Here is a 15,733-nt window from a genome sequence, read left to right on the forward strand (position 1 = left end):
CTCCGGAGCCCATCCATATGCATGGGGGTCTGTATCCCAGGCGCGGCTGGCATCATTCATTTCCAAAACCAGCATGCATTCATTTTCATAACTTTTTGTTCCATTACAATATTAATGGGACCATCAATGGGAAAGGACAAGAGAAGCATTTTTAATGTTTATCTGACAGTTCCAAATTTCACTTGAGGTTGTTTACTGGGATCTGATTGTTGGCAGAGAGGAGCAGGAGAGGCGGCAAGATTAATGGGGTCACGGGAAGAGGAGATGTATTTATGGGCCTTCTGAACAACCATCTAAGAGTAATAAAAAAGTCCTGCCTCACCCTTCCCCGAGTGAGACTTAAGAAGTTTTAAACGCTCGGGAAATGAGGGATTGTTTTAATTAACTTCCATCTAATCCAGGTGGCCTGTTCAAAGTGAATCATGTTGCCTTTATGTCTTAGTCTATTAAAAAGCAGACGGCCCGCTCCCATCCCCCACCGCTGAGCCTGCACGCTTTCTTCCCTGGCTGCCCACACCCCTACCCTCTGGCCCTGGATGGCTGTCACTCCGGCTTGCTATATTCCCCCCTCTGTCCCCTGTTCCCTCTCATTTTGAAACTTCCACACCATCTCAAGGATGCTAAAAGCGTAGGAGAGACGAGGAGGAGGAGGGAAGAGGTGAAGGAAGGGAGGGAGGCAGCTGTAAGCTTGCAGTTGGACTGGAGTAAGGAGCTTTGTGCCTCATCCTGGGTGTGTGGGGGGGGGGATGGGGGGCGTCCTTCTTGCTCCTGGTTGCGCCCATCTGAAGCCATTTGGCCACGAGTCCAAATGCCCTGCGGAGAAGTGACCTCTGTGGGCCAGAGGTCTGGGATGCATCAGCCAGCCTCCCTTCAGAGACTGACCACAGAAGGAGGCCTTTCCAGGGCTCAGGCTGCTTCCTGACGGAGCCCTCCTTCTGCTGGGACCCTCAGTCAGGGTGCCAGATAAAATCTGGGGTGCCCAGTGAAGTTTGGATTTTGAATAATGAATAGTTTTTTTAAAATGTTAACAAGTGTCATAGTGGCCTTCCTGTGGCTGAGACCCTGGAAGCTCCACAACCACCGTCTCAAATACCAGCGGGGTCACCCAGGGCGGACAGGCTTCAGCGAAGCTTCCAGACTACGCCAAACTAGGAAGAAAGGCCTGGTGATCTACTGCCGAGAATCAGCCCATGGAATCTTTTGCATCACAACAGAAGACGGTCCAACTCACCTGCTCTGGACATGTCACGAGCAGGGGGGACCTGAACTTTAGTCCATCCGAGAGCCCGGCGAGGCACAAGAGCTGTTGCCATGAATTCACACTGGCAATGTTTTCTTCCACTGGACACAAAACCAGAAACCAAACTCCCTGCCATCGAGTCGGTGCTGATGCACAGTGACCCCCTCGGACAGGGCAGGCCTGCCCCTGTGGGTTTCGGAGACTGTCACTTTACAGGAGTAGGAAGCGCCATCGTTCTCCCAAGGAGTGACTGGTGGTCTCGAGCTGTGTGACTTGTGCTTAGCACCAGCCCGGCATGTAACCACTACCCTATGAGGCTCCTTTGTACATTAGTCACATGAGCCAGAGCGGACCCAATGGGAACAAGCAGGAACAATTCTCGAAGACCACATGGGCCATGCTGACCCTTCCCAAAATATATAATATATATCCACTGCTTATTTGAAACTCAAATTCAATATTTTGTAATTTTGCTAAATTGATCACAGACCTCAGGGTACGGTGCCCCCCAGTGTGATGTTGCTAACAGGTGTCGTAGGGTTGGTCCAGCTCATAGCAACCCGCTGTACAATAGAGGGCACCATCGCCCAGTCCTGCACCACCCTCACCATCATTACTCTTGAGTCCATCGCCGCAGTCCCTGTGCCAATCCGTCTCAGTCTTTCTCTTTTTCACTGACCCTCCCAGCGCGGTCCTTCTCCAGGGACTGGTCTCTCCTGACAACATGCCCCAAGTACTTGGTGAGACCGAGTCTTGCCATCTGTCTTCTCAGGAACCTTCTGGGTGCTCTTCTTCCCAGACAGGCCTGTTTGATCTTCTGTCAGTCCACAGTACTTTCAGGATTCTTTGGCATGACCATACTTCAGATGCAGCCGTTCCTCTTTGGTCTCCCTTCTCCGTTATCCTCTCTCACATGCCTACGAGGCGAGTGAAGAGGACATGGCTTGGATCAGGTGCACCTTAGCCCTCAGAGTGGCAACATCCTTGCTCTTCCACTCCTGTGGCTATTTCTGTGCTGGGCTCTGGTACTGCAGTGACTGCGTTCAGATCTGGACTTGCCTCTCTGACCACTGCATCTATAAAATGGGATTCACAGTGATCACACTTCCTACTTCTAGGAATGTGATCAAGTGCGATTAAGCATGCCAAGTACAGCCCTGGTTGGCAAACACATTCTGAATAGAAGCAGAGAGTTACTATGCCAGGCTTTGCAGGGCAGACGGCCAATATCGCAATAACTGCCCTCTGCCTCCAATGTGTGGAAGCAGCCATGGTCTAGATGTCAACAAATGAGAGGGGCTGGACTCCAGCTAATCCCGAGTTAGAAAATACAGGCAGTGGGCCGCCTTCAGTCCAGGCTGACTGGCCTGTGACTGAGAGTGGTACCCGGCCCTTTGTAGGTGCCTCTGAAGTACTAACCAGGTGTGTTAGTCTAGGCTGACTAGAAAAAACACATCCATAGACACTCATGTGTGTATAAGAGCTTTATAATAGCATCATTGTATATTCAGAAAACATCCCAGCCCAGTCCAGATCCAGTCCTTAAGTCTGACATTAGCCCATATGTCTGATACCAATCTATGAAGTCCTCTTCAGACTCACGCACCACATGCAACGATGGCGAATGCAGGAAGATCAGAGACCAGTGGGTGGGACGTCTTGTGGATTCAGGGGTGGTGGAAGCATCTCAGCGCTGGCGTGGGTCTCCATGTGGCTTCTCCAGCTCCAGGGCTCTGTCTCCATCAGCGTAGCTCCATGTGGCTTGTCAACAAGAATGTGAAGCAGAGAGTGTCTGTCCCTTCTCCAGGGAGGAAGACAGGAGTTCCCAGAATCCCCAAGAGAAGGCCATGCCCACACAGAGGCCTCATTGGCTATGACCTGATTGACAGGCTAGCCTCCACCCCTTCACTCAAGTTGAAAGGAGATGATGTAACTGTCACACCATTGTTATTTCACAACCCTTAGACTCCCAGTCAGGAACCCTGGTGCTCAGCAGTTTGAAACCATCAGCTGCTCTGCAGTAGAAAGACAAGGCTTTCTCGTCATGTGAAGATTTACAGCCTCAGAAACCCACAGGGGTAGGTCTACTCTGTCCTTTTGGGTCACTGTGAGTCAGAATTGACTCAAGGGCAGTGAGCTTTTTGGAGTCTCCTGGTCAGGCCTCCTAGCTAGCGTGGCTTAAACAGCACCAAAGGGCTCTCCTTGCCCTTCCACACGCCTCTCCCATCTTCCAGGGAAGAGATTCAGTCTTGGGGCTTAAAGAACTCTGAGAGGAGTCACCCCTTGGCCTTCTTCTTTAGAGTGAGGACTCTGATTGCTAAGCACTTGGGGTCCACCGACCCTGGGCCAAGCAGCTGTTTTTTTTTTTGTTGTTGTTGTTAGAGATGTTAGGCCCAGTGAGATCTAATGGCTGTGGACCATACAGGCTTCTGTGGGTGATTTTGGGGAGCAAATTGCCTGGCCTTTAGTCCTAGTCTGTCTTACTCTGGGAGCTCTTCTGAAACCTGTTCAGCATCATAGCAAGATGCCAGCCTCCCTGACAGATGGCCGTGGGCTGTGCATGACACGCATGGACCAGGAATCATCCGTGGTCTGCCGTATGGGAGGTGGAATGCGACCCCTGCCCCTGTTCTGACAGAGCCAGAGAAAGAGGCAGGCAGAGCCGGGGAACTGGGTCTCACCCACTGCCCAGCAGAGGAGGAGCGGCCCAGCTGGTTGACACTCCCCTCGCTGCACGGAGACCTCCCGTGCAGGGGTCACGTATTCCGCATCCCTTGGTTCACCTGCTACCCCCACCCAGCAACCACGTGGGACCAGGAAGAACGGATGAAGATCTTGTGAGCAGTTCTCTGGGGCACCAGCCAGCTGTGTGGTCTTGCCTGAGGTTTTCCTAGTATCAAATGGTAATTAAAATATGTTCTCATTACAGCAACACGATCGCTGGCTGCCAGGCTTCAGGGGAGGGAGGGGAGACGACTTGGTGGTACACTGAGTGTTTTTAGGGCGGTGAAATTACAGGGCATAAAAAGCAAACCAAACTCACTGCCATCGAGTCGGTGCCGAGTCATAGTGACCCCAGAGGACAGGGCAGGGCTGCCCCTGTGGGTTTCCGAGACTGTTGCTCTTCATGGGAGCTGACAGCCCCGTTGGGCTTGAACTGCTGGCCTTTCAGATGACAGTCCAGCACATAAGCACCACTAGGTGAACACATGACAAAACCCACGGAGCGTTCGTCCTGACTGCAGACCTCCAGTCATGATGCTCCACGTCGGTTCATCTGCCATCACAAAGCGCCCCAGGAATGCAGGGGAACTGGGGGTGCCTGCGTGGGGAACGAGCTTCCCGCACAGTGGCTCTGTGAATCTCAGGCTGCTCTAAAACAGTCAGGCCTTCAAAGATACCTGGTGTCATCTGATCCTTCCCAGCTGTCACGGGGGCTCCTAAGCCTGCCCACCTGGAGCCTCAGTAGCCGCCTCCAAGGAATGGGTGGCCTGCAGTCAGTGCCTGACTCTCAGAGCCACTGGAGGGTGAAGTGGAGGGGGCAGAGGATGGGGTGGCACATCTGGCTCCGTCGTAAGCGCTCAATAGGCACAGGCGAGCAGGAACGCAGACATCTCGCTTGTCCAGTAAAGACGGCTTGAGCGCCTACCACACAGCCACCTCTGTGCTGTGTGTGTTTGTGTGTGTTGGGGCAGGGGGAGAGGGCTTAGGGGAGAGGGAGCCGGGGTGGGGAGCAGAATGTCCTGGAGAGGCTGCACGCAGAGTGTGGCTCTGGGCTCCTAGCTCGCCTGTGGCACTTGGTGGCCCTGCTCCCTCCTTGGTCAGTTGTCTCCTGGCTTCACCCTCAGCCGGCCCCAGGACCAGCTCAGGGGTGGTGCCTGGAAGGGATGCTGGCTGGCACCTGCAGAGCCCAGCTGTGCTTTTTTGAGGTTTCAGGCTGTCTTCAGGCCAACTCCCCGACCCCACCCCACCCCACCCCCAGCCCTGTTTGGTTTGACAGGGCTCTGCTACAGTATTTGACCAAGCTAATGAAAGACGTTGTCACTGTTCTGTCAGGGGCCAGCTGCCCTGCAGACCACAGGATGACCCACCCCCAGTCCCATGCCATCCTCAGAATTGTTCTGATGTTTGAGCCCGCTGCTGCAGCCACGGGGTCACGACTTACGAAAGAGAATCGAGCCGCTTCCTCGGATAGACTTTGAAGTCAGGAATGGTACTCACCACCCCGCAACCTTTCGCGTCTGCCATGACCTTTTGTTTTCATTCGTTTTTGTTTTTTTTTTCCTTAGGGGAGAGCGCGAACGCAGACCCCCACTACCACAAATTATGCAGTCGAGTTTCCCACATTTGGGGAAATCGCAGGGGTCAGCACATCCGGAGTGCAATGGATAAGCCTCGCCCTGGGAAAACCACCTGTCATTCGTTTTTTTTAATGAAGCATTGAGTTCATTAAAGTTTATTGTGCCAACCTGGCTGATAAACACATGTGGGGTTAATTGAAGGACGGAGGGATAAATGGCTCAGTGAACCTTGCCTTTCGAGTTCTTGGGTCTCTTGCTTTGTGATGGTCAGACCAGAGTGCAGCTGCCTTAGCCAGTTTCCTGCTTCAGCTGGCAAGGCTCACTTCCTGTAAGACATTCCTGAAGAGAAGCCACATGAGCCTACCCCGATGCAGCCCTGGGTGCTGGAGCAGCCGTGTGGAGACCCCTGCCAGCACTGAGATGCTTACATGCTCACTGACTCTGCTTTCCTCCTGCAGTTGGCATCATTGTGTGTGTTTTGTGAGGATGGAGGAGGACTTTGTGGATTGGTGTTGGACATATGGGTTAATGTTGGACTTGTGGGCTTGGGCAGCACTGGGTTGGGATATTTTCTTGATGTACACTTAACCTTTATATAAAACTTTCTCTAATACATTTGAATTTCTGAGGATTTGTTTCGGTAAAGTACCCAGACTAACACAAGCATGCAATACAAAGAAAATGTTCAAAGAATAAACATGAAATGAGCACGTGTGTGGCCATTACCCAGATGAAAGAGACAGACTCATTCTTCCTTCTGAAACCCCATGCGCCTCTTCCAGAGGCCACTGAAGAGCAGCCCGCCTTGCTGAAGTTGGTCATCCATTTCTTGTCCGTCTGGATAGTTCTGCTACGTATGTACCCAGCCCTGAACAGCCGAATGTAGCTGTGTGTGTGCTTTTCAACTTCATGACAATTCAATTATTCGTCCTCATTTACTGTTTCCACTCAACGCCCTGCTTTCTGAGCTGCACCCAGGATGATGTCGATGGCTAATGCCAGTACAGTCACAGGTGCACAGCTTTCCAGTGATCCCCATGATGCCATCGGGGAGCATTTGGCTGGTTCCTAGTGGGGGTGCTGTTGTGACCGACGTTGCTATGAAGGTTCATGCATGTCTCTTGGGCACAAGGGCAAGATTCCTTGTAATAGTGGCTGAGTGTGGGAGGGACGGTTGGTAGAGTGTCTATAAGGAGTCCTGGTGTGTGTGTAGGGGGGGGGGGGTGGTTAAGCGCTTGCTTGCTCACTGAAAGTCTATCGAACCTACCGGGGCTCTGAGAGAGACGAGACCTGACAATCCCCTTCCCTGACGGTGTATAGACTAGGAAACCCCGTATTCCATGCCGTCCTGCGACGTTGCTGTGAGCAAACAGGCACACCACCACAGACCGTGGGCGAGTGAGTATTCTGTTTCAGGTATCACTCAGTAGGGTTTTTCCCCCCCACTGGTTTTTCCAAGATGGTTGTACCACCAGCATCAGCAGACGGATAGCGCTCAATATTGGCAGACTTACATGGATGTCAGCTGAAATCTCCAAACTCACCGTCCTGAGTTGCTGCCAATTTAGTGGGTGTGTAAAGGTCTTTCATAGTATCACCATTTTTCATTTCTCTGATTAAAAATGATTGAAAATTAGCCCCCACCCTGTATGCCCACCCCCACCCCCATCCCCACTCCCAGCCAGGACTTCTTTGACAAGGCTGTAACTAGTGATGTTGGGACCATCAACGACTCCATTGTGTGCTTTAAGGAGAACAACGCTGACTCCACTACAGAAATAATTAATCAATCTTTTCCTATTTCCTGTCTCGTTTGAGTGGGAAAGCTTTCCACGCCCTCTCCCGGTGGTTGGTTGCCCCACGCTGGGAGCCCTGGTGGCATCGTGGGTCACTAGTTGGGCTGCTAACCTGCTGACTGACAGGTCAGCAGTTCGAAACCACCACTGGCTCTGTGGGAAACGGGTCAGGCCGTCTGCTCCTGAAAAGAGTGACCGTCTCAGAAACCCACAAGGGCAGTTCTACCTGTCCTGCCGGGGTTGTGGGGAGCTGGAAGGGACTCCACCGCTGTGGCTTGGCTTTGTTGGCTGCCTGGGCGACACACATCTCTTAGCTGATGGCTTGTCTCTTCCTTCTCATGACGGTACTGTTTTGGTGAAAAACAACCTTACGTTTTTCTTTACGGTGGACACTCCGTGTGCCTTAAGAGACCCTTCCAGACTTGCAGGGAGGGGTGGGGATGGGGGAGTATCACAAACACATTCTCTCTCCCTTCTTTTTTCTCCACTTGGATGCTACCTTCCTGGATGAAGACCCTCGGAGACCCCATTCATGGAATCGCTCCTATCCGACCCCAATCAGACCTGCGTCTCAGACCTCACCATCTGGAACCCAGCCACCAGTCTGCCTGCCTGCCGCTGACCCCTCTGGGCTACAAGCAGGGAGCTTGTCTCTCTGAGTCAGTTACACTGTGGGCAGTGGGTGCTTAACCATCTTACTCTCCATGGGGCCATCATTTCCCCCTCATTACAACACCCCTCTTGTTCCTTCAGCTCCAAAGCCGTGGATTCTCGACGGCGACTGCACCCACTGCCAGACTCCATCCCTAGCCTGTAGTCCAACCCCTCCCAGTGGGCCTCTGGCCATCATTGCTTTGGAGGCTCCTCAGGTGCCTCTCCTGCATGCTGTGGGGTTGAGACCCACTTCTCCGTGGTCTTGTCAAAGAGGCAGGCTCCAGGTCCTGTCCTTTGGGGTGCCAACTCATGTGTCACCCTCCCCTGGCCTCTTACGTCAGGCCCCATCCCAAATAGCCAGCCAGGAAGGGAGCGGGTGGGGTGGCGGCACTCGCCTGCCAACCTGAAGGTTCCCAGAAGGTGGCCTGCCAAGCGCCGGGCTGGGTCTCAGCCCATCAAGGCTGCCATCTTGGTGGCTTCAGCGGCCCCCGATGGGGCATGGATTCTGAGCGGGTATGCAGAGGACTGGCTCCAGACCATCTGTGAGAAAGGCCAAGGGGTGCGGGAGGAGCGAGAGAAACACGTTTTGGAAAGCGCCAAAGTTTTGACAGGAATCCGCCTCCTTCCCCCCACCTCCCCACGCCCCCTCTCCATCTGTTTGGAGAAATGTAAATGCACCCGAGTTCCCAGGTGACTGGCCAGCGGGTAGCCTCTTTAGAATTCCACAAACTGGCCATCTGTCGGCCCGTAATAAATGATAGCTATAAAAGAAAGTGATTATGGCGCCGATAGGGGGAGAGGCATTTGTTTATATTCTTATAATATGTATCAGATTGAATAGAAATTATCACTTAAAATTGACAAATGGAGAGCAGGGTGGCTTAGAGAGGGAGTCGGGGACACGGCAGCACTGATGGGACCGGAGGCAAACTTTCTCTGACCAAGTGCAGGGGCCAGCAGCGCCCTGCCTTGGGGGTGGGGCAGACAGGGGCCCGAGGCACGGAGGCAGGGACCTGGCTTCCAACCTTCTCCGGAAGTCTTGGGTGGACGCTGGCTAATGAGACCGAACTGTTGTAGATGAGAGCCAAGGAATGAAAGAGTGTCCTTTGCCTCTGTCTCTGTGGGAGCGACTTGACCCTGGGACTCCCACACATGTCCCCTACCAAGGCCAACACCCCTAATAAGTGATTACCTGCCAGGCCTCCTACCTTCCTCCCACCTTTCGTCTCAGCTCGCCTCCTTTCATGTCCTTTCAGAAAAGTGTGCTTCTCCCAGCTTCCTGAAGGGTTTGCTTCTCTAACATACCCCCCTGCACTTCCGGGACAGCCGGGTGGCTTCCTCAACCCCAGAAGCACTCAAGGCTCATCTTTTCCTCAGAAGCAGCTACAGGCTGAGTGGTTGGCTGTGCCCCTACCTTCTGCTCTCACACACACCTTGGGGAAAACCTCTGGTCTCCGCAGGGGAGTGTCTCCAGGTCCCAGGATCAGAAAACTGGACCGTGTGAGATAGACATGCGGTGGTGGTTGAATTGACTCCGTACAGGTCTCAGTAGCTTTCATCTAAGAAGCCATGGGCAAGGTCAAGCTGCGGACAAAGTCTGCAGTTCAAACCCACCAGCAACTCTGAGGTAGAAAGATGAGGCTGTTAGGTCCCGTAATGATGTATAGTCTTAGAAATCCTATGGATCATTCATTACTAGGAGTTGGCCAACTCCTTGTTGGCCATAGGTTTGGTGAATCTTATGGAAGTAGATCACCAGGTATTTCTTGTGCGGCACCACTGGGTAGACTGGAACCGCCAGTCTAGTGGTCAGTGGCCAAAGGCAAACCATTTGTGCCAGGCAGAAAGGAAGGAGACTGAGCAGATGGACAGAGCAAATACACAAGCCCCCTAAGGCAAGTCCACAGCCATGGAGTCGATTCTGACTCATGGAGACCCTTCCAACACTGTGCATCTTGACAGGAGCAGAAGGATTCATCTGTGTCCTGTCGAGGGGCTGGTGGATTTGAACTGCTGGCCTTGTGGTTGGCAACCCAACAATGCTTCGCCCATGGTGCCACCAGGTCAATCTCCTTGTAAGATAGACAAACTCCAAAACAAAGAACGAACCTCTCTGCCACCGAGGCAACTGACCCGGAGCGACTGAGCCCCGGGTAAAGCTGCAAGCCAGGCAATGCCACGGGGGTGGGGATGGCAGAGTCCCCACTGCTCAGAGGCTGCGCTCTTCAGGAGGGACGCGGTGGAATCTTAGGGTTGAGAGGGAACGAAGTGGGACACTCGGGGAGGAGTTGATGTTCGGCTTCTGCCATTATAGCTAGGACGTTCTAGGCAGACAAGAGGCTCAAGAGCTGGGCATTGGCAGTCATCAAATGATGTGTTGCACTTGATGATCTTCCCCTGGAGCACACGAAGATCCAGGTCCAGCTGACCAGTTCCATACGAGGGAGGGCCTGACAGTCTTGGAGAACCAGATGATGGAGGAAGAAGTCTGCCTCTCGTGGGCCTGGTGGGTGGTGGGGAGGAAAAGAGGCCGTAGGAAAAGGGACGCTGATGGCCGTGTAGGTGTCCTGGTCATGGAGTCCCCCAGGGCAGTGCCAGGTGGAGAGCTTCTGCTCATCTTCTCCTTGGGGATTTTGGAGGACACACCTCGGTCGGTGCATGTCCCGAGCAGGCAGCGGCAGACGAGCGTAGGCAAAGAAAGAGCAATATGACGGGCCAGGTGCATTTTTGTGCAACCCATTCCTGGTGGGTGGACCATGAGCTCAGAACAGTCGGCCTGCCAGGAGCCCTGCCTGGCCATGCCAAGCTGACCCCACAGCGAAGGAGAGGTGAATCCAGGAGCTGGCAGGAGGGGTGTCAGGGCCTCAAAGAGACCTAGAGCACTCAAAGAGATGATGGGTGCCCATCGGCAGGAGTGCCATCAAGCCCTTGCTGGAAAGGGAAAAATGAACCATGGGCTCAGCAGCCACAGACATCAGTGGATGCAGTAACTGCCCCTGGGCTGCTAAGGACAAGCCCAGGCCACCCTGATCTCAGCAAACACCAGCCATCATGCTCCCAAGGACTGGTGCAGAGCTGGGAGCCCGCAATCCTTTAAATTCCACAGAATCATGTAAACCACCCCCCTGTTTACACACGGAGCACTTTTGCTCTATGCCATGAAAGTAGGCTGAATCAACTCCCATAAAGCACCACACCTGGATCCCTCAGACCTACCACCTTGCATGGTAAACAGACACGATCGGTGTGATCACACCTGTATAGCCAGATGCTCCTCAGAAGCAAGATGCCACAATGTGTCCTGTATTTCGTGTTTTGATTACCTTTCTTTGGACCTGTTCTCAGGAGGGATTGGTCCCCAGATAAAATACCATGCTTGGTCAAGTTGAAGGGCAGTGAAAAAGAGGAAGATCGTCAAGGAGTTGGATTGACACAGCGGCTGCATCCATGGGTCCAAACATCACAATCATGATCAGGATGAAGTAGGATCAGGCAGCGTTTACATAGGGTCAGAACTGACCAGGAAGCACTTCACCACCACCACCACCATGAATGTTGAACTAGATTAATTACCTCTTTCCTCCATTTCTAAATTTTTTTTTAACTCGGCATCTGAAAAGCAGACCGAGGTCACCCACATCCCTGAGACGACACCCACCAGGCACCTTAGAAGACGCCTGTCTACGGACATGCTATCACGAGAGAAACAGTCCCCGGAGAAGGACCTCGTGCTTGGTCCCGTGTGCGCTAAAAAGAGGAAGTCCCTCCAGGAGGTGGCTTGGCACTCAAGGGACAGCGATGAGCTCAAACACGGGGCAGCGGGCAGTCTTTCCTTCTGGTGTACACACAGTTGCTGTGAGTGAGACCCACTCAATGCTACCTAACAAGGCCACGAGTGAGAGAGGACTCTTGATGTCACGGCAGTTAAACAGGGACTCCCAATGAGAAGGGTTGTGATTTGAACCCACGTAGCCGCTGAGCAAAATCATGAGAGAAGCTGGATTCTACGCATAAGAATCTGGCGTCAGGATTGGAGGAAAGCATCCAGATTTATAACAGCCTGCACGTGCAGCTGTGTGGGAGACTGAGAACCGGGAGGAGAGGGCATGTGGAGCAATTCTGGATGCTCATATTTAAGAGTCTGGGAGGCCGGGATTCTCGTGCTGGGAGTCCCTTGTGCTCGTGGAGGTGGAGATGCATCCCAGTCACATTCACCCAAGTAAAAGTTACTCCTCCCCATCTACCTCCCCATAATAATGCCAACTTGAAGGTGCTGCTTGTCAGCACCCAGTTGCTTACCATACAGCTTGCAGGTTACCTGCCTGAAGGTGGTCTGTCCTGGAGAGCAGTCAGACCCTATTGTCTGTCCGACCCTAAGCAGGGCCCTCTCCCTTCTGATATGGATCACAGATTGATCCCCAGGCGAAGAGCTCAGGGACACGTAAGGTCAAGCCAGGTCATACACAACCGAGGTCAAGCCGCCATCTAACTCTAGAACCCACTCATCTTGTCAGGCGCCTTCCTGTCCCTGTATGCTCTAGCATCTCCCCTTCCTATTGCGTGTGTGCCCCTAGCATGGCACCCTCCTTTTACATGTACGTATGTGCTTACCGTGGCTTGCATGCCCCAGATTGTATAAGCATGTGAGAGAACACATTACTCCCTCACTCTGGTTCCGGTCGCCATGGAAGGTGTGACCCCTTGCATGCCTTGTCTATTGTTCGTTTCATGCACCCTTCAATTACACAACCACCCCTTGGACCCATTTGGTTGTGTCGGCCCACACAGATGACACAACCCGGCTTGCTAAGAGTGAGGAGGGCTTGAAGCACTTGCTGACGAAGATCAAGGATCGCAGGCTTCAATGTGGATTACAAGTCACTGTAGAGCAGTGGTTCTCCACCTTCCTCATGTTGTAGCCCTTTCATACGGTTCCTCGTGTGGTGGTGACCCTCAACCACAAAAGTATTTTCGTTCATACTTCATCACTGTCATTTTGCTACTGTGATGAATTGAGGACCCTGTGAAAGGGTCGTTTGACCTCCTCCCTCCCCCCAAAGGGGTCGCGACCCACAGGTTGAGAACTGCTGCTCTCAAGAAAACCAAAATTCCCATAACTGGCCACCAAGAGGTTACATTACGATCATGGAGAAGAGATGGAAGTTGTCAAGAAGTTTGTCTTGCCAAAATAACAATCTATAAATTATCAAGGGCTCATGAGGGAGCGGGGAGTGGGGAGGGAGGGGAAAAAAAAGAGGACCTGATGTAAAGGGCTTAAGTGGAGAGCAAATGCTTGGAAAATGATTAGGGCAAAGAATAAACGGATGTGCTTTATACAATTGATGTATGTATATGTATGGATTTTGATAAGAGTTGTATGAGCCCCTAATAAAATGTAAGAAAAAAAGAAAATGATTAAGGCAAAGAATATACAGATATGCTTTATACAATTGATGTATGTATATGTATGGATTGTGATAAGAGTTGTATGAGCCCCTAATAAAATGTTTAAAAAAAGAAAAAAAAAGAATTTTGTCTTGTTTGGATCTGTTAGGTGGCTTAGCTTAGGGACCAGGGTGGTCATTATGCATGCTCAGAGGTTCAGGCTGCTGGCCAGGAGGGGGAGGTACACTTGGGTGGACGCTGCACCTGGATTGGCTCACCTAGGCCAGGTGAATTCAATTCAGCCAATGGGGTCGACCAGGGTCATCAACCATCCCTCCCTGCGGAATAATTGAAAAGGCAGGATCCCGGAGCCAACCGCATGACATTCCTGAGCAGCTTCTAGCCTGGCTGCATGGGGGCAAGGGGCCCTGTGGGTGCCCGTGTAAACCTGAAACTTCTTCTAACTTTCATAAAACTCACTTGGCTCACAAACCAGGCTTCAGCATGAATTCTTTCTCACATGGAGCCAAGGACCAAGGCACATCTCTCTCCCAAGAGGTCTAACAGATCCACCATCAATGCTCATGGAGCAGCAGCTGAGAGATCTAACGATGCACTGCATTGAGTAAATCTGCTGCATAAGACCTCGTTACAGTATTGAAAAGCAAGGATGTTACTTGAGGACTAAGGTGCACCTGACACCAGCCATGGTCTTTTCCATTGCCTCATCGATATGTATGTGAAAGCTGGACATTGACTAAAGAAGCCCAGAGAAGAATTAATGTGTTTGAGCTGGCAAAGAACATTGAAAGTACCATGGACTGCCAAAAGGAGGAACATGTCTGAATTCCATCTCCCACAAACGTTTTGGAGCCCCCTCCTTGGGAGAAAGCGGAGGCTGTCCACTCTCAAAAAGATTCCCTCACCCTTACTGCCATCAAGGCAATTCTGACTCAGAGACCCTAGAGGACAGTAGAACTGCCCCTGTGGGTTTCCAGGAGTAGAAAGCCTCCCCTTTCTCCCTGCGAGCAGTTGGTGGTTTCGAACTGCTGACCTTGGGATTAGCAGCCCAGTGCACAACTCAGCCTCAGAAAGCCTATATAGGGTCATTATGAGTTTGAATTGACTTGATCGTAGAGGGCGGGTATGTGCCCTGGGTCATGAAGGAAGGAATTATTCAATACCACCCTGAAGTAGCCTTGCCCGAACAATCAAACTGAATGAGGTCAAACTTCTTGGTCGAGCTACTAAATTAGAGGGGACTAAGAAACCTGTTCAAGAAAACTCCAGGTATTTCAGCAGTACGATCCAGACCACACGAAACTACACAGGACAAATACCCTCGGCTCCTTAAAGTTGGGGAAGGAACAGAGGGAAGGAAAGTATGGGGAAAGACAAGGGAGGGGGTGTATTATAGCAGATTTAAGAGACCTAGCAAGCAATTCTCTCCTGCCCTTCAGGGCCCCTGGGAGTCAGAATTGACTAGGTGTTAGTGAGTTTGATTTTTCCAGGGATTTGGGTGGTCCTGTTAGTCAGCTTACCACAGGTAGACACTATTTTACCCCCACTCTCCATAAGAGGAAACTGAGGCCCACCCTGACACCTGGGCTTGTTCTGTGACCTCTCAGGTCCCCAGCTCCTCATCTGGTGCCAGCCTGCCTCCAAAAGAACAAACCTGTGACCATTGAGTCGGTTCTGACTCATGGTGGTGGCCCCAGGCATGACAGAGCACACAGAGCACCATAGGATTTTCTAGGCTGAACTCTTTACCAAAGCCAATTGCCAGGCCTTTCTTCACAGGCTATCGTGTGGTAACACGAATCACCAACCTTTTGATTCATAACCTGGAAAAATGATAGGTATCTCCCGGGACCCGCTCTGGTGCTCAAACCCATAGCTGTTTAGTCGATGCCGACTCATAGTGATCCTGGAGGATGGGGCAGAACTGCCCCCAACGGGTTTCCAAGCTGTCCTCTTTATGAGAGCAGACCCTCTTGGCCATCGTCCTGCCCCTCCGCGGCTACAGCCATGAAGGTCAAGCTGGGCAGTTTCAGCAAGTACAATATTTACCCCAGACAAGGAAGGTACTACACCAGGACTGACGAGAAGGATTTCCAATTCCTTAATACAATATACGAAATGGGCATTCCCATTCCAAGAGGAACCCTGGCAGATAAGCCACCCTGTCTTCTATAGAAGGAAGCACAAATGGGGGGTGGGGGGGACTGGCAATCAGAGGAAAGTCCAAGGAAAAGAGCCCACTATGCAGTCAAATTCCAGAGGGCCAGCACTGGTGCAGCTCTTGCTGATATAATGGCCTAGAGGCATCAGAAGCCTGAAGTTAGAAAGGCTCAATG

At 52.0% G+C, this 15,733-nt stretch overlaps 2 pseudogenes; one reads left to right on the plus strand and one right to left on the minus strand.

Moving 5' to 3' along the window:
• The window catches only part of LOC142426208 (glyceraldehyde-3-phosphate dehydrogenase-like), an 82,137-nt pseudogene that overhangs the window by 17,834 nt on the left and 48,570 nt on the right, over positions 1 to 15,733 (plus strand).
• Positions 5,527 to 5,666, minus strand: LOC142426908 (U1 spliceosomal RNA; annotated as a pseudogene).

Source organism: Tenrec ecaudatus, chromosome 14 (genome assembly GCF_050624435.1).
Source record: "Tenrec ecaudatus isolate mTenEca1 chromosome 14, mTenEca1.hap1, whole genome shotgun sequence".
Taxonomy (NCBI): Eukaryota; Metazoa; Chordata; class Mammalia; order Afrosoricida; family Tenrecidae; genus Tenrec; species Tenrec ecaudatus.